At 44.5% G+C, this 19,731-nt stretch overlaps 1 long non-coding RNA gene across 1 annotated transcript in view; it reads right to left on the minus strand.

The window, feature by feature from the left end:
• Positions 1-11,398: 11,398 nt before the first annotated feature.
• LOC146833372 (uncharacterized) overlaps positions 11,399-19,731 on the minus strand; it is a 60,117-nt gene continuing 51,784 nt past the window's right edge. The window contains exon 2 of the long non-coding RNA XR_014960573.1: positions 11,399-12,911. This is a non-coding gene — a long non-coding RNA (uncharacterized LOC146833372). The remainder of the gene's footprint in view (positions 12,912-19,731) is intronic.

A 19,731-nucleotide genomic window follows, 5' to 3' on the forward strand; every position in this document is an offset into this window, starting at 1 on the left:
TAACATGGAAAGCCTGTTGGAAACTGGCATCATAATCCCGACGGTCGAAACACCATCCGTAAGGGACTATGTTCGGTTTCCGAAAGCCGACGGGCTCCTTTAGCCCATCGGAAGCCAGCTGGATTCACCAGCCAGTTTGAATTCCGACCGTCGTAATCATAATACGGCAGTCTGAATTCAAACCAAAGATGTTGGTCGGTAAGCCTCTGATGAGCTGACCGATCTTAATTAGGGCCTTAGTGTAGAAGACACTAGCTCCTCCATCATGTCAAAAGTAGAATTGTAAAGTCTATTAAGATGGATGTTTAGAGATAATAGAGAGTGTACCGAAATGATGAAACCCATAGTTGCCACTCATGATCTTGTGAGGCTGTGACAATTGTAGATCAAATCCACCTGGTAATAGAGAAGTTGAGAGTTTTCTATCCTCGATTTGCACCACCAAACGTAACAAATAAGTTATCAAATTTCTCAAAGCCTTCAGAGCATTCTAGATAAATAGATACTGATCTCCTCTGATCCAGTAAGTGACACAATTTCTCTTCTTTAGAAGGGACTGGAAAAAATACAAGAAGCTTAATTTCTTGTTTTAACCACCTTTGGAAGAAAAACAGGACTGAGCTCTTATCTAATTTCAAAACCTTTTATCTCGATAATTTGGTAGAAATAAAAAATAAAAGCAATGGATGGTACAGTGTGATACTTTGTAGCTTTTTCAAAGGCGGTAACAAGCATGAATAAAATGTATTACAGTAAGGTCACCTAGTGTTGTCAGATCAGAGCAAGTGTGGGTATCGACTTGAGCATCCTTCTTTAGCCCTCTATATTGTAAAGCAAAGAAGATACTGTACCAAAGAAGTTGAGATGAAGAATGGGAGAGATAGGGATAGCGAGAGGGGGAGAAAAGTTTAGAAGAACAGGAGAGGTAGAAGATCGTAGGACGTAGTATACACTTGGATATACTTGTAATGTAGCCAAAAGAAGGAGAGTAATGGGAAACACAGAGCTGTGTATTATGTGAGGCTGAGCAAGAGTAGGTTATGGGGGTGACAAGTTTCTGTATGAACCTGCCTAGGTACTCCCACATTCTGGAGAATAACTTTTAGCCCAGGTGTCAGAGAAGAGGTCTCTTAAATGTTTCTGAATATCTTCCCCCATCTGAGCTGACGTTGGGAAGGGGTCTGTATCCTTCTATGTGTTGATCAGTTTGTAAATTTCTGTGGCTGAGTAGCCACATAACCACCATTCATTAAATAGTAAAAGTTGTAGAAGACATTATTGGTGAGTAAATGCTTTGTAGTTCCGTGAAGGGGAGGTCCCTGCCAGCAAAATATTAACGTTTCATAAGCGAGATACTTTACTATGCCCAGTCTGGTCTAAAGTTAACAGCACTTTCGATGTTAGTACTTTTGTTATTCCATAGGGACACTATGTTAAATTTGGTCTATTTTGAACTGTGTTTGGGTTCTTTGAAAAGATTGCTAGAATATCGTGTAAGTAGGTCTTTTTTAATCTGACATCATTAGGGATGTCATTTCATGTATCCGAGAACCAGTACGCCACTTGCAACAAAGTCAGTTTGGTAGTTAAACCAATTAAGAAACCAGCAACCCCTTATTTGTAATCAAGGTGAAGTTTTTTGTCTGAGATATGCATTTTTCAGTAACTCAGAGGTGATTTAGTTTGCTCATGAGAAAAATCTCTGTGAGAGCCTAATCGGAACTGTGCTACCCAGAAAGTTGATAACCTGGGTAATCATCATGTTTAGGGGCTAATGCTTTATGCTTGGTGGACCAGGCCTCAAGAGCGTTTGTTAATACTGCAGTATCATCATCATTATGTCTGATGGACTCATGTAGATCATTTAAAAATAATAAACTTAAGTATTTAATACATTTTGGTTCTCAATACAAGCCTATATTCTCAATGAAGCTCATAATTCCCTAATCCTTCCTGCTGAGGTATTAGTCACCAGAAAAGCTAGCTTCATTGACAAGTATTTTAAATCGACAGAACTGAAATATTAAAAGAGGGACTCCATGAAGAGTGCTCAGAACAGATGTAAGATCCCAAGAAGGCAAAAAAGGTCAAGTAAATTCTTTAGTAATGGCAACATCAAATCCTCATCTCTACCCAATATCCCACATTAAAAAAGATAAGAAAAGAGGGAAAGCGCTCCTGAAGCAAACATTCACGAATGTGCAGGAGTTGCCTCCCTCTTTCCCCATGCATGCGCAATTGTAGAATACTAATTATTACTCTAGCTCACTTCAAGTCAGAATTAACCTGATCGCCCTGTGTGTGTTCCAGGGCAACAGGACACCTGACCGCCTTGGAAGTGCCCACTCTAGAAGAGCAGGATTTTGGAACTTCAAGAAGGCAATGTGAGTTACACACTTACACAGAAACTCATCACAGGTAGGCACACCGCCCTTGAAGGAACCACTCCAAGACATACAGAGGGCAAAGTGCCGCTCCTCAAAATCTGCGCTGCTCAACTCCTCTTCCTCTGTCCTCAGCACAGAAATCCCAGGTGCTATTGTTACCGATCCAAGCCTGGCATTAAGCATACTTCCTATCCCTCCCTCAGTCATGAAAAAAAAGTATGGGTAACCTAGTCTCTTATAGCGATAGAGGGTGGATGGAGTTTCAGATTTTAGGTCCTGTTTTTTCTTCCCTGCAGAGAAGACACCTCAAAAGTAATGAATGGAACAAGGAACAATGGGATTTCAGTATGACTAGGAAAACTAGATCTAAAGATTACAAAAGTTAATATTAAGTAAATTAAAACATTCCATTTACGTTACATCATAATTATATGTTATGTATTGATGTTGCATGGTATTCTTCTATTTAGTGTTAAGTCAGAATTATCCATCTATTTGTGCTTGTGGTTCTATGTTTATGTTTAAATGTGGGTGTGTTCATTTGGTAGTCTATACAGAGGTCTCATCCTTTCCACTTGTGGGTATGTGTTTGGCATTCAAGAACCTCGACTATTTAGAAGGCAGGATCTGAGATTCCAGAACAGATGTGATGTGTGGGCTGCCATATATTTAAGTAGGGCACACGCTGCGATCCATCTAACTACAGGTTGATAGCATTAATTGATGTGGAGGCAAAAATGTACGCTTCGAACCTGTTGGTAGACTTAGAGGACTGGGTTCACCGAACAAATCTCATACCTTATACGCAAACTGTATTCCGGGCAGGGATGGGTACCCTCACAAATATCTCTGCGGTCACTCTCTTAGCCAATCAAGCCCATGCAAAATCCCGCACCTTGTATGAGTTCTTTATCAACCTTAAAGCGGCTTTCGATGAAATATCAAGAGCCAAGTTATGGGCAAAAATGCAAAGTTAGGGGGTATCAACCAAACTTTTGGAGGCTATTATTAACCTTTACTCAGATACTTGGGTTCAAATAAGGAAAGGAGATGAGCGCAGTGTAACCAACAAGATCCCAACACTCAATGGGCTCAAACAGGGGTGTGTATTGGCCTCCTGCCTATTTAATATTTACACCGCAGACCTTGACAAGCATCTCCGGCTAATCCAAGCTGACCCCCCAAAATTGGGCACAAAACCTAGTATCCAATATGCGGACAATATTGTCTTACTAGCACAAATACCAGTAGGTCTGCAGGGACTAATTACCAAACTAGGAGCTTACATCACCTCTGCTCAACTAACAACCAACCATCAAAAAATGAAGGTGATGTCCTTCTCCAAATATCACTCAACAATGAATAAATGCAAATTCATCTGGAAATTAGATGTGAAACCGTTGTTCCGGGTGGATTCGTACAAATACTTAAGTTTTCAACTGGATTGCCACCTCAACTTTAAGCAACATCTGGACCAAGGTCACACGAAAGCCAAACAATTGCTCTTCGCATTTAAAATCTTAAAGAAAAAGCTCACAGGCTGCTCAACAGGTCATCTGCTCAAAGTAATTGAAGCAACATTCCTACCCTCCATATCATATGGCTCAGAATTATTGAATACCAAAGATGCTACAGTTCTAAACACCAGGAGCAACGAGATTAAAAGGATTATCAATGGACACTGGAAACTTATATCGGATGACATCGAGATTCCCGATCCGCCGATGCACTCTTTAAAAAAAGTAAGAAACATCAAACACCATGTGGTTCGATCGCTGCTCCACGTGCCACCCAAGCTACTCTCTGGAAACTTCCGGAAATAGTGGGTCATTTCAAATGCTCCAAATGCAAAGCGTGCAAACTGGCCATAGAAACCAAACAATTCTGCTGTAAACAACACACCATAGACCTGAAAATACATTCAAACTGCAATTCGACCAATGTAATTTACACCATCCTATGTCCCTTCAATGAGCTATACATAGGCCAAACAAGACAAAAAGCGAAAACCAGGATATCGCAACATTGTAGCAGAATCCGATGTGGCACAGTAGACGCATCTCTCGTTGAACACTTTATCGCAAAAGCGCATAAACCAGAATCATTAAGATGGTTGGTCCTAGGGAAGGTATCCTTGGGAAGTAGTGGCGGTGATAAGCTCCATTCTAAATATAAGCGAATGTAAATGGATGTATATTCTGGACACCGTGAACAATGGCCTTAATGAACTTGATGGCACGAATGCACAATTGTCTATTCTCAATACTGAATAATGTGTTTTAATCTATTATCCTTGATCTTGCTATCACGATTTTACTGCAAACCACAACAATGTATTATCTGTATTATGTAATATCTCAGGCTCACGGCCTTTCTGCATACATTACTTTTGCCTTATTATACGTACTTTTTACTTGTTGCCAGGTTTATGTACTATACCTATACCTTTTTTCTTTCATGCGGATCCTGTAAACCATTATACTGAACTGTATATCCTATGGAGTATTGAGGTTTATTAATATTTTTGCGTTTCTGTGTTTTAACTCCGACATGTTATTTCACAGCCACATGTCAGTTATATGTATCACAGACATCTGTCAGGTGCTTCACAGCCCTTTAATTACTCTGTATTCCTTCAGTAGATTCGTTATTGGCCAGCCCAATCAACCTCTTTTTAGAACATCTCTGACATGCCACAGACCACGAGTCTGACAGTTCGGCGATCCATTGACAAGTATCCTGGCTTCACGTGCTGCCATTGAGCGGCTGCACTTCACGTGCACGCCACTGCTCGCGCTACATTTATCCAGTTAGTGTGAGCAGCGGTTTCATTCTTGCCCGGAGAGTTGGAGCCTGATGATCTAGTTTAGAGGTATGTGATTGCGCCGCTACCACATCGGATGTATTTTGCCGGTAACAAGTGATTTTCCTCCTATTATGGGATACACCGATTTGGTCTTTTTATATTTACGTTTGGCAGTCTCTACTCCCTTTTTTGTAAATCTATAATGTCTGGAGGTACGGGATTGCGCAGTTCTTTGAGCGGCTGTATTTTTGTATTTTTCTAGTAACAACGCATTTTCCAACTACCAAAAAATGACTTTTTGTATATCCCCGTGGGGCAGTACTTAGTGTCTCTGTTATTTAGGAAACCTGTGTCGGTTTGTACAACGTCAGATTTTTTTAAATACACTGTTACCTGGACTACGGTCAATTCGGCATTATTGTGTGATTTTTCCATCCTTTCACGTAAACCCTGCATTCTTTGTTTGCATCTAATATCACGAAGTGCGTGCACCTCATTGCATAAATTATGATGACTAGTTGCCAACTTGTTTTATACACCATTCCAGCATAGATTTGGTTTATTAGCACCCCTAGCAAGGTTTTACTTGGGGTTTCCCTCCCCGTACTACTTAGGCGTAGTCACAACTGACCTTGTTGGGTGCAGTTTATTAACCACCCATTCACTTTCTAGTTGTTTTCTTTATTTGATAGATTTTTCCTGCCACTTGAGGGATTGCTCGACTCACAGTGTGAATACTATTGCTCGTGCGCATCATTCCCAGAATGAACTGAGTTACTTAGCAATATGCGGATAGACATTGTCTCCATGCGGTGGTACAGCTCATATCTTTGATTGTGTATCTTCTCTTTCTCTAGGAGCTCTTTTGAGCCCACTCTCTTTTGACAGTCCAGCCAGATTTAACGTGCTGGATGCCTGAATAGGTAAGGACACACCGCTCAAGCTGCGTAAGTTACATGTACTCCTTTTGCTGTTTGCTAAACGGCAGGTTGCAGTCCACTGGGGCAGGAGAAGGGTGCCCTCCATAAAGGGGTGGATTAATGATGTTACATACGGTCACACACAGTTGAGCACATTTTGGGAGCTTATGCCACATACTTCAACACCTCAAGACATCTGGGAACCTTTCCTTACCTGGGCTCAGAGTCAGCAAGAATCTATCGTAGAGAGAAATGCGGGCGAAACTCAGATTGAGACATTGATATGATGGGGTCTTACTTTCCACTTGTTTTAGGGTCTATTCCCCCTCCTTACCTTCTGGATAATGTGGGTTTAATAGATTTAGACGGAGACGTCTTAGGCCCTCTATATGGTACTATGCAATGTAATTTTATTTTATTGTTGTTCTTTGCTGATTCTTACAACTATCTAGATCTATGATAAATATGCATTCCTGTATTGGTGGCGAGCTGCAGGAGCGTGTATTATTACAGAGGTATTGTGTATTGTAGAGACTATGAATATTTAAACTCCTGTACAGATTTGATAACATGCTGGCCTGTTATATTGTAAAGCAACTTGGTTGTTGGAAAAATGTCAATTATAAAAAAAAAAAACTCCTGCGGTGGTCACCTCAGTTGCTGGGCAGAGACAAGAGGTGAGGGGCCTGGACAATGGGGAAGTGCATTCTAAGGCACCACGCAAAGCAAAGACGACATACTCCAACTCCTGTATCCAAGGGCAGAGAAGATATTGAATTTGAGGTTGAGTGGGATTGCAGACATGAGCATCCTTGGGGAGAGCCCAGCTAGGGGTAGATCTTTGTTCTGAGAGCCAAGCAAGGGTCATCAAAAGTTGTAAACCAGGCGTCAAATGTAATTTAAAAATATTATAAAAAAGCTAAATTGACAAAAAAAACATTCTTCAATAATCTGCAGTGTCTCTATTAAGTAGGTACGAATATATCACTCAATTGAGTGACATTTGTTAAAAATAAAACTGTTTTTAAACAAGGAAAATGTGGAAAATGTTCAAGAATTCCTCCATGCTGTTCTTACGTTACCACAAGTTACCCAAGACACGTCAAAACAAACACTGTGGGGCTCCCAAAATTTCTTTGGTTTTTGCTACTTATTTCATTGGGTTGCTAAGGTGTTGAGCCGCTCCTAAATTCTTTCTTTTGCTCAAGTCAGCGGAGAGAGCAGTTAAATTAACATAAAATAGCATCTCCTGCCTTCTTTTATTCTGCTGGTTCCTCTGGCTTGATTTTAAGCAAGACTCAATACCTCAATATCCACAATTAAATAACAAAAAAAGAAGTCACAGAATTACCTGCTCAGGTTACAGCACTTGAAGGATTGCGATGTGTATGAGTAGCCTGGCAGTGAGACATGTTCTGTCTGCAACTGTTGTTTCAACTGCAAAATTTGGGAGGGGTTGCCCATTGCATCCCTCATTCCAAAATCTGGGAGTGGGTAAATCCTCGGAGTCACACATGTGGCATGTACCCCCTGTATCTTCTAATAACATGGTACAAATTCATATTACTACTGCTAGCAGTCCTTTTCCTCTGGGGAACTCCTCGAGCAGGGAAGGGAATCATGAAACCTATTGTACATAGAAATAGAATGGATATCTATCTATAAAATACATATATCACAACTAAACAAACAACCTCTTTTGTCCCCTTTAAAATCCATCCTCCACTCAGCTGCACATTTCGTCTACAGGGCCAAAAGAACTGACCATATCACAGCTATGCTTTTAACTCTTCTATGGTTTCCAATTGAAACCAGGACAATAGACAAGACCCTTTTTATGATATTTATTTATCGAAATAAAGTATTTTGACTGACTGACTGACTGACTGACAAGACTGCTTGTATCACCCATAAAGCCATTCACACTTCCACCACTCGCTATCTCAGACCTGCCAACAAAATTAACAAGCATTAAAAATGCAATAAGTCTTGCCTTTCATTAAGTTAAAGCCATTTGCTAAACAATACCATTAGCATAGCAAATGGCTTTAACTTAATCAAAGTCGGGACCTATTGCATTTCCAATGATTGTTCTATTCGTGTAACTCTCCCATGTCCTCTCCCCCTACAATCCTTGCCAAACATCACTTCTACCTGCACCTGCGCCTATCCTTAGTGAGGGCCGAGCAGCCTTAATCTGATCTGTAAAGCCTCATCCACCCGGTAGCACCTCTTGTCGTACATCTGCTCTACGGAGCTAGTTGTTTCTTTACATCAGAGCTCTTGCCTCCTCCTACTCCACTTCTTTTAGTTGCACCCACCTTTTTATCCCCCGCCTGCGTGACTCCGCTTTGGGATCAAATGGATTTCGTCCTTGTCTCTCATGCACCTGTCTAATGTTCCTCCTATCGTAGCTGTGCTGGCAGCTTCTTGCACCCTCCTCATTGTGCGGACTCCTTCAGATGACGTGGGACTGTGCTGTGCATGCCCACCTCTTCCAAATTTGGCTGCATTCAATTCTGCCTTCATCACTGGGGCGCACAGCTGTGGTGTGTCAGCAGTGGTGTGTCAGCAGTGAAGTGCACAGCAGTGGTGTGTCAGCAGCAGTGGTGTGTCAGCAGCAGTGGTGTGTCAGCAGCAGTGGTGTGTCAGCAGTGAAGTGCGCAACAGTGGTGTGTCAGCAGTGAGGCGCACAGCAGTGGTATGTCAGCAGTGGTGTGTCAGCAGTGAAGTGCACTGCAGTGACGTGTCAGCAGTGAGGTGCACAACAGTGGTGTGTCAGTAGTGGGGTGCACAGAAGGGGTCAGCAGTGGTGTGTCAGCAGCGATGTGCCAGCAGCGGCATGTCATCAGCGGCGTGTCAGCAGTGGCGTGTCAGCAGCGGCGTGTCAGCAGTGGTATGTCAGCACACCACTGTCAGCAGTGGTGTGTCAGCAGTGGTGTGTCAGCAGCGGTGTCAGCAGTGGTGTCAGCAGCGGCTTGTCAGCAGCGGCGTGTCAGCAGTGGTGTGTCAGCAGCGGTGTGTCAGCAGTGGTGTGTCAGCAGTGGTGTGTCAGCAGTGGTGTGTCAGCAGTGGTGTGTCAGCAGTGGTGTGTCAGCAGTGGCGTGTCAGCAACGGTGTGTCAGCAGCTGTGTGTCAGCAGCTGTGTCAGCAGCGATGCGTCAGCAGCGATGCGTCAGCAGTGGTGTGTCAGCAGCGGTGTAGAAGCAGTGGTGTAGAAGCAGTGGCATGTCAACAGCGGTGTGTCAGCAGCGGCGCGTCAGCAGCGACGTGTCAGCAGATGTGTCAGCAGCTGTGTGTCAGCAGCTGTGTCAGCAGCGATGCGTCAGCAGCGATGCGTCAGCAGTGGTGTGTCAGCAGCGGTGTGTCAGCAGCGGTGTGTCAGCAGTGGTGTGTCAGCAGTGGTGTAGCAGCAGTGGTGTGTCAACAGTGATATGTCAGCAGTGATGTGTCAGCAGTGGTGTGTCAGCAGCGGCACCAGCAGCTATGTGTCAGCAGCTATGTGTCAGCAGGTATGTGTCAGCAGCTGTGTGTCAGCAGCTGTGTGTCAGCAGTGGTGTGTCAGCAGTGGTATCAGCAGCGGCGTGTCAGCAGCGGCGTGTCGGCAGTGGTGTGTCAGCAGTGGTGTGTCAGCAGTGGTGTGTCAGCAGTGGTGTGTCAGCAGTGGTGTGTCAGCAGTGGTGTGTCAGCAGCGTCATGTCATCAGCGTCGTGTCAGCAGAGGTGTAGCAGCAGTGGTTTATCAGCAGTGGTGTGTTAGCAGCGGCGTCAGCAGTGATATGTCAGCAGTGGTGTGTCAGCAGCGGCGTAGGCAGCGATGTGTCAGGAGTGGTGTGTCAGCAGTGATGTCAGCAGCGGCGTGTCAGCAGTGGTGTGTCAGCAGCGGTGTGTCAGCAGCGGTGTGTCAGCAGTGGCGTGTCAGCAGTGGCGTGTCAGCAATGATGTGTCAGCAGCGTCGTGTCAGCAGTAGTGTGTGAGCAGTGGTGTCTGCAGTGGTGCGTCAGCAGTGGTGTGTCAACAGTGATGTGTCAGCAGTGATGTGTCAGCAGCGGTGTGTCAGCAGCGGTGTGTCAGCAGCGGTGTGTCAGCAGCGGTGTGTCAGCAGTGGTGTGTCAGCAGCGGTGTGTCAGCAGCAGTGTGTCAGCAGCGGTGTGTCAGCAGCGGTGTGTCAGCAGCTGTGTGTCAGCAGCTGTGTGTCAGCAGTGGTGTGTCAGGAGTCGTGTCAGCAGCAGCGTGTCAGCAGCGGCATGTCAGCAGTGGTATGTCAGCACACCACTGTCAGCAGTGGTGTGTCTGCAGCTGTGTCAGCAGCGGTGTCAGCAGGGGTGTGTCAGCAGCAGCGTGTCAACAGCAGCGGGTCAGCAGCAGCAGGTCAGCAGCGTCGTGTCAGAAGTGGTGTGTCAGCAGTGGTGTGTCAGCAGGGGTGTGTCAGCAGGGGTGTTAGCAGCGGGGTGTCAGCAGCGGCATGTCAGCAGCGGCATGTCAGCAGCGGCGTGTCAGAAGTGGCCTGTCAGCAGCGGCGTGTCAGCAGCGGCGTGTCAGCAGCGGCGTGTCAGCAGTGTTGTGTCAGCAGTGGTGTCTGCAGCGGCTTCTTCAGCGGTGTGTCTGCAGCGGCGTGTCAGGAGTGGTATGTCAGCACACCACTGTCAGCAGTGGTGTGTCAGCAGTGGTGTGTCAGCAGCGGTGTCAGCAGTGGTGTCAGCAGCATCGTGTCAGCAGTGGTGTGTCAGCAGTGGTGTCAGCAGCAGCATCAGCATTGATGTGTCAGCAGTGGTGTGTTAGCAGTGGTGTGTGAGCAGTGGTGTGTCCGCAGTGGCGTGTCAGCAGCGGTGTGTCAGCAGGGGTGTGTCATCAGCGGCATGTCAGCAGCGGCATGTCAGCAGCGGCGTGTCAGAAGTGGTGTGTCAGTAGTGGCATGTCAGCAGCGAAGTGTCGGCAGCGACGTGTCAGCAGTGGTGTGTCAGCAGTGTTGTCAGCAGTGGCGTGTCAGCAGTGGCGTGTCAGCAGCAGCGTGTCAGCAGCAGTGTGTCAGCAGCGGTGTGTCAGCAGTGGTGTCTGCAGCGGTGTGTCAGCAGCGGCGTGTCAGCAGTGGAATGTCAGCACACCACTGTCAGCAGTGGTGTGTCAGCAGTGGTGTGTCAGCAGCGGTGTCAGCAGCGGTGTCAGCAGCATCGTGTCAGCAGTGGTGTTGTAGAAAATAGGCCTCAGCTAGGCCTACCAGTGCAAGGGGTTCGCCCTTCTCTGCACAGAGTCCTCAGACTATTAGAAAGAAGTTGGCACAGAAACTGAAATAGAAAATACATAGTTTATTAAACCTCAGGAGGTGGAACCACATTCACCCAGCACCCTGTGGTGCTGAATGAAGGTAGCACCCAGAGTAGAAGAACCATGGGTCTTTTATACCCACACAGGGGCTCAGGAAAAGGACGATGCAAGCATACATGAGAAGAGTTACATACATAGATGGTCATACAGAAATGCACCGTAAATAGTATAGGAGGAGCTAGCAGTTGCTGACTCTGGTAGAAACAACCTGATAGTTACAGACTAAAAACAGATGCATGGACAGTTAGATATTCCTGCGCATGTGCAGGGTAGCAGAGTCTAAGTATAGCCAGTCCTTTAAACAGAGCACAAGGGAAGACAAAATGGCTGCCAGAAATACAAAATGGATTCCACAAAATGTACAGGATAGCCTGTAAATACCAGATGGATTCTGCTAACGCTAATTTAATCGCAGCCAATTTACGACAGACGACCCTTTTAGCGTTAGCTGAAGACATCTCCCATAAAAAATGAAAAATATGCATATTAATTTTTAATTTTTTTTTTTCTCATAAATTTACAAATTCATTGCTAGGTGGGCATTTCTCATTCTAAATATTGTTAAGCGGGTATGTATGAGGTATAAACAGAAGTACAAAGGGAACAGAGAATTGGGTCATACAGATAGCAGGAGTGAGTAATTACTATTATCAGAAACAGAATTATTAGCTTTCTAGTCCTAAGCAAATCCTAGAACCATCCAGTAAAAACATTTTCAAGGTTCCTATGCATTTCAGTTACCATCAATTTCAATATCAAAGCATCCAACAGTACATATCTAATAAAAACATTTTCGCTAGACTTTTCCAGTGTTTCCTTTATGAGGGCTAGAGTATCTATCATTATACCCAATACAAACATTAAAGCAGTCAGACATATTATTTACAAAAATGATCCTGGATCCAGGGGACCAGGAGGACCATGAGAATTAGGACGAAGAGCTGCAAAGGGTTGCTCCTCCTCAAAAATGGGACGATCAATGGGGTACATTTTCAACAAAAAGAAAAAGAAGTTCTTGGGAAATTAAAGCCTGTATTGCTCTGCTGGCACACTGCTCTTTCGTTGGGGCCACGGATTGCATTCAGTGTGCCCAGGTATCTCCTTTACAGCCACTTTGGGACCAGGATTTCAGAGGCCTGATGCTAGGATCTCTGAAGCAACCCTTGTTTCAAAGGGGGTTACCTCAAGCAAAAACCTTCTTCCCTTCCTGGTCGGTCTGTGACTCTCAGCTGGGCATCAAAAGCTTGATCCACGATTTCTCCTTTCTGATTTGTGACCCTGTCTTTCGCCCAAGATAGTAGCAGGGGTACGCTCATCACAATGCTTCCGGCCTTCTACCTTCACTGAGGTCCTGGTTGCCAGCAGTGCCTGTGCAGGTTACCTTCACTTTGACTTCAAGCTGGACTGATGCTGACTCCTCAAGCTGGATCTGATGTCCGCGCCCCTCTGGCAATGGTTGTAAAGCAGCAAATATCTATTGGTGGACAGAACAAAAGGTCTTTAGACAAGGCACAAAAATAATCTATCAACAGAGAGGATAGTCTCAGAATACTTCCTAGTCCAGGGACGCCCCATATATTAACAAGGCACCCTGGAACCACTTTCATATATGTGAGAGTAAATAAAACAACAGTCTGGACCTATTGGCAAGTATAAAAACTCTTTAGTGAACTGACAAGAGTAATACGTCACCCAATGCCAAGCAGTCAAGGAAGTCTGTGTTCATTTCTAAAGACCCTCAAGAAAAAGGAAATGTTATACACGTTTTACTCCTAAACATTGCATTATTTGTACAGGACTGCAGACACTTCTAAAATGATTTTTCTTAATTAAAGCACCTACATTGTATGCTTAGGACCAGGCTCTCATGTTATAGGAGCAACAGGAAAATCTAACACTGCTAATTTAACAGGGATTCCTATTACATACAGAACTAAAAAACTTCAACATAATGGGTACATGTTCTCCAGCGGAACATCTTGTGACTAACAGACTCCTGTAAAACAATATTTTCCTCAAAAATGTTTGCTAAGGATCACATAGACCTCTTCCCTGCATTCTACATTTTCACAATCCAAACTATGCAACATTAGTTCTAGTAAGGACTGTCAGTTTATTTACACAAACTAGCTAATAAAACTAACAATGCCCTTGCAAAACTGTATGTAGCATGAGAATAAACAAACAATAGTGGTGTTGTCACCTGAGAATTTTCAAACAAAAACTACCCACAGCTAGTTCCCCTTAAAGATCAAATAAGGAAGCAGCAACCTAGACTACTCATCCTCTCATAATTCCATCAGAGAGGATGGGTAGTAACATAGCAAAACATATTTATTCGTTTTATTAATGCTAATAATGTTGAAAACAGTATTACTGAATAGCCAATTAAATGTCTCATGGTTATTTCACAGACAGTTTAGACAGGCTCGAAAAAAATTAAGAAAAAGAGAGAGAACACATAAATTTGCCTACCCTTAATTTGTAGTGGAGCTAGCCTCCACTCCCAGTTTTGACAGTAAGAAACCTGTACCAGGTTTCATTCTGTCAACACTATCAACCCCAATTTGTAGCAACTGGGCATAAACAAACTCTGAGGAGCGAAATAGCACAGTTCAGCTAGCCAAAGAACATATTCCTTTAGCAAATGTACTAGTGCAACATGAGGCCGCATGAAGTCAAACTGAATCCCATTGCTTCCTGAATTCAACCCTAAAAACATTTATACTATATATATATGGCAGAGCCATTGTCCTTTAAAGAGAGGTCACATATACTATGTGCATTGAGTGCACACAAAAACTTGCTTTTACCAAAAAAAAAGGGTAAGCAAAACCTCTTTCTTCCCCTGCCATTTCGTCTTTCAAATGTCGAAATGTCAAAGCAACGTTGTGCTGAGCCCTACAGGCTTCTAAATGTAGGACTTTGACCTATAACCTATGCAGTTGTCCCAGCATGCATGCAAGGTTTTCATGCGGTGCTTCCAAGTCAAAGTGACCCTAAAGACCGAAGACAGAGCAGCAAAACCCACTCTGTGTGCCTACCAGCAATTTCAGAGGTAAGCTTAATAACTTCTGCCAATTTTTGTACATTGATATGTATAAGCAGTGTGCCAAGCGTTTGTCTAGCAGTATAGATGGTCTATGCTTACATATGTGCATTTACTGGGGCGTAAGGCAGTTTAAAAACTGATCTGACTGGAGAAAACTCATTTAAATAGTGAATTTTTACCCAATTTCGACTTTGATTTTCAGGGCACTTAAAAATTAACATCCTACAATGTTTTTGCATAATAGTCATCCCCAGAATGTCCTCTACATATCCCAGAGATGTGGCATCAAAAATGTATAATGTATACCCTTATAAAAATGAGTTTTGTACGTCTGGGTAAAGTGACATTTTCACATGTAATTGACCCCCTATTGCTGTATAGCACGGCTTAAATGCAATTTGGATGCTAGGAGGTCACAGTATCATTATTAGGCATTATAAATAGTAAAAAACGAATTTGTTTTTGCACCTATTTGAAATAACATTTTTTTTTTATATAATCAAAATATATTTTTTTTGTTAATAAATCTAATCATTTTGATGAGTCTACATATGAAAAGCGAGCTGCATCCCTTGCCTATTATATTGAAACACATTAATTCTTAGCCCTAAGCACAGAAGCTTATCTTGAAACATCTTAAGTCTGCGCCACTTTCAAATGAAGGACAGCCATTATTATTTAACATCAAAAACCACTCTTATCCTTATTTTAAAAAAGGCATTAAGAAAAGAAATCCCTACTGTCAATCTGCAAAAATAATGAAACTACATTTCTAACTTTGGAAACAGCAGTCTGAAATGCAGAATTTTACTCCGTGTTTTTGACTTCAACTATTCTCTGTAGCCGGAGTCCGAGATAGAAATGGTCTTGTTGACACAGCTGTTTAACACGTAAAGGTGTTGAAATTCACACGCCTTGCAAGTCAACCCTTCAAGCCAACACAAATCTGTCGTGCTGTATAATGTGAATGCCTTTGAATACCCTATACAAAAGATAAATGCTGTGACATTTTGTATCTGAATTTAGTCTATTGTAAAACACACAATTTCGTTTTTCTCTTTACACAGGTCATCTTAATTTTAACTTTCTAAAGGTAAAACTCTTATCCGATAATCCATGTTAATTTTGCGCCACAATTTCCACTGAGAAAATTAATTCTCAATTGGAAAATCGTTTTTATATAGGCATATAGCCCTTAAAATTTCAAGCAAGAGCATCATTTTACTTTTTGTGTAGGATTAATGCAACAGTTTTAAAAAAAAATAAAAACAGTTTTCTATGGAAAGTCTAACTGGTCTTTGCACAAAATAGGGCAGAGGAAGGCTCCTTGGGTTTCGTTCCTCAGCTGCCCTGTCTCATCAGAGAAGCTAAACCTCAGCGCAGAACCGGGCCACAGCGAGTGCTCCTAGCCCCCACCTTTCTCCAAGGCTGTCCTGCTGCAAGCATTACACATTTTCATGTCAGTGAAGCTTTCTAAGCAGTGATTTCACCTCCTGGTTCACTCCTCTATTTTTAGCCCCCACCTTACAAGCTGCAAGGTCAAGATCTGCCTTGCACAGCCCTGAAGCTGTCAAAGACAAAAAGCCTTCCTAATGTTATCTAAACTGCAATAATTTGCCCTATGGAAACATTTATTTTAATATACAATTTCTTTTCAAGGGTCATAAATTTAGGTTCAATTCTCAGATTAGCAGGTTCAGCTTAAATTAGAACCTACAACCCTGTGGACCCAGCACATTGGCTCACTGAACCACCAAGAACACAAAGCTTCATAGGAACAATTTGCAAATTCGAAATACCCACAATTTGTTCAAGCTAAACTTTTAACGGGTCCCTAATTACTCTTCATTAATACTTTTGTACATTAAGGGTGTCATCAAATCACAGGGGTTGCTCTTTCTCTTGCTACACCCCTCTCAATTTCCTTTTGCGACTTATTGATGGTGATGAGACCAAATTAAATTTACTCCTTAACAATTTCACTTCTCAGAATTCTTTCACATATTCACAGTCATTCAATCACACGCTTTTTCCAGTGCTAGCAACATCCAAAACACAATTTACCACACCATAACATGTAAACACACATTTAACCCACAGATCAACACTTAAGACAGAAACAAAAGACAGCCCACAGACTGTACTTAAACCAAACCATTTGTAAATACTAGTTGCAAGTCATATTCACCAGATTTGGCTGGCAGAACACCAAAAAAAAACGCTCTGCATCTCATCACTTATGAATGTTACTAAGTGCACAGACCAGGATCCTTTTATGTACATATTTAGTTCCTCGGGGTACTAGTCACCACTTACAAGTATTTTTATTCCATAATGCGCTGTACATTATAGAAGAAAGACCATACTTAATATACATATCCCTATTAGGCGTCCCCTCCGGGGGGGGGGCCAGTTGTGCTTCATCAAGTCTCATTTTGGTACCATTCCAAAGGCAACACATCTTTTGAAGTGTGCTAAAGACAGATATGCCAAAAAATAGTGCAGAATATGCAATATTATAATCAAAGTAGCACTTAAGGTACCTTTAGTACGATGTGCCGTTCAAATCAATTCAGTTAGAGAAAATTCTCCTCATTACCTGCCTATGTGAATTGCAAGTCACATATGTCAAAACAAACCAAGTTGGCCAACACAAAATATACCATACTCAAAGCCACAGTAAGCGTTACTAAACTACCTTACCAATCACAGGCATCAAAACCAACAGCAAGCGCCGCAGACACTTACCAATCACTTGGTGTTCAGATTCATCCTGCCAAGATCTAAAATCGACCAAATGGTCACTGCACGGTGAATCAACAGAAGAGATCTCAGTCGAGGACCGGTGCCACCTGGATGGTCAGATCAGAAAGAAAGGAAAAGTCGCCGTGGATGCCAAGACTCTGGTCTTATCGGGCAGTGATCACGTCCAGAGCGAGATTCCAATCCTTCGTCGCGACCAATCCTTTGGGCATCCGAGTCACCGATGAGCCCCAAGTTGAGGCGCCAATTGTAGAAAATAGGCCTCAGCTAGGCCTACCAGTGCAAGGGGTTCGCCCTTCTCTGCACAGAGTCCTCAGACTATTAGAAAGAAGTTGGCACAGAAACTGAAATAGAAAATACATAGTTTATTAAACCTCAGGAGGTGGAACCACATTCACCCAGCACCCTGTGGTGCTGAATGAAGGTAGCACCCAGAGTAGAAGAACCATGGGTCTTTTATACCCACACAGGGGCTCAGGAAAAGGACGATGCAAGCATACATGAGAAGAGTTACATACATGGATGGTCATACAGAAATGCACCGTAAATAGTATAGGAGGAGCTAGCAGTTGCTGACTCTGGTAGAAACAACCTGATAGTTACAGACTAAAAACAGATGCATGGACAGTTAGATATTCCTGCACATGTGCAGGGTAGCAGAGTCTAAGTATAGCCAGTCCTTTAAACAGAGCACAAGGGAAGACAAAATGGCTGCCAGAAATACAAAATGGATTCCACAAAATGTACAGGATAGCCTGTAAATACCAGATGGATTCTGCTAACGCTAATTTAATCGCAGCCAATTTACGACAGTGTGTCAGCAGTGGTGTGTCAGCAGTGGTGTGTGAGAAGTGGTGTGTGAGCAGTGGTGTGTCCGCAGTGGCGTGTCCACAGCAGTGTCTCAGCAGCGGTGTGTCAGCAGCGGTGTCAGCAGTGGTGTGTCAGCAGTGGTGTGTCAGCAGTGGTGTGTCAGCAGTGGTGTGTCAGCAGCGGCGTGTCAGCAGTGGTGTGTCAGCAGTGGTGTGTCAGCAGTGGTGTGTGAGCAGTGGTGTGTCCGCAGTGGCGTGTCCACAGCAGTGTCTCAGCAGCGGTGTGTCAGCAGTGGTGTGTCATCAGCGGTGTGTCAGCAGTGGTGTGTCAGCAGTGTCGTATCAGCAGCGGCGTGTCAGCAGTGGTGTGTCAGCAGGGGTGTGTCAGCAGGGGTGTTAGCAGCGGGGTGTCAGCAGCGGCGTGTAAGCAGCGGCGTGTCAGCAGCGGCATGTCAGCAGTGGTGTGTCAGCAGTGATGTGTAAGCAGCATCGTGTCAGCAGTGGTGTGTCAGCAGCGATGTGTCAGCAGCAGTGTGTCACCAGTGGTGTGTCAGCAATGGTGTATCAGCAGTGATGTCAGCAGCGGCATTTCAGCAGTGGTGTGTCAGCCTGGTGTGTCAGCAGTGGTGTGTCAGCAGCGGTGTGTCAGCAGTGGCGTGTCAACAGCGGCGTGTCAACAGCGGCGTGTCAACAGTGGCGTGTCAGCAGTGGCGTGTCAGCAATGATGTGTTAGCAGCGTCGTGTCAGCAGTAGTGTGTCAGCAGTGGTGTGTCAACAGTGATGTGTCAGCAGTGGTGTGTCAGCAGCGGCGTCAGCAGCCATGTGTCAGCAGCGGTGTGTCAGCAGCGGTGTGTCAGCAGCAGTGTGTCAGCAGCGGTGTGTCAGCAGCAGTGTGTCAGCAGCGGTGTGTCAGCAGCCGTGTGTCAGCAGCCGTGTGTCAGCAGCCGTGTGTCAGCAGCCGTGTGTCAGCAGCTGTGTGTCAGCAGTGGTGTGTCAGCAGTGGTGTGTCAGCAGTGGTGTGTCAGCAGCGGCGTGTCAGCAGCAGCGTGTCAGCAGCGGCGTGTCAGCAGTGGTATGTCAGCACACCACTGTCAGCAGTGGTGTGTCAGCAGCGGTGTCAACAGCGGTGTCAGCAGTGGTGTGTCAGCAGTGGTGTGTCAGCAGCGTCGTGTCAGCAGCGGTGTGTCAGCAGTGGGGTGTCAGCAGTGGTGTGTTAGCAGTGGTGTGTCAGCAGTGGTGTAGCAGCAGTGGTGTAGCAGCAGTGGTTTATCAGCAGTGGTGTGTTAGAAGCGGCGTCAGCAGTGGTGTGTCAGCAGCGGCGTCGGCAGCGATGTGTCAGCAGTGGTGTGTCAGAAGTGGTGTGTCAGCCGTGGTGTGTCAACCAACAGTGATGTCAGCAGTGGTGTGTCAACAGTGATGTTAGCAGTGGTGTGTCAGCAGCGGCGTCGGCAGCGATGTGACAGCAGTGGTGTGTCAGCAGCGGCGTGTCAGCAGCGATGTGTCAGCAGTGGTGTGTCAGCAGCGGTGTGTCAGCAGCGGTGTGTCAGCAGCGGTGTGTCAGCAGTTATGTGTCAGCAGTGGTGTGTCAGCAGTGGTGTGTCAGCAGTGCTGTGCCAGCAGTGGTGTCAGCAGCAGCGTGTCAGCAGTGGTATGTCAGCACACCACTGTCA

This window comes from Triturus cristatus, chromosome 4_2 (assembly GCF_964204655.1).
Source record: "Triturus cristatus chromosome 4_2, aTriCri1.1, whole genome shotgun sequence".
NCBI lineage: Eukaryota > Metazoa > Chordata > Amphibia > Caudata > Salamandridae > Triturus > Triturus cristatus.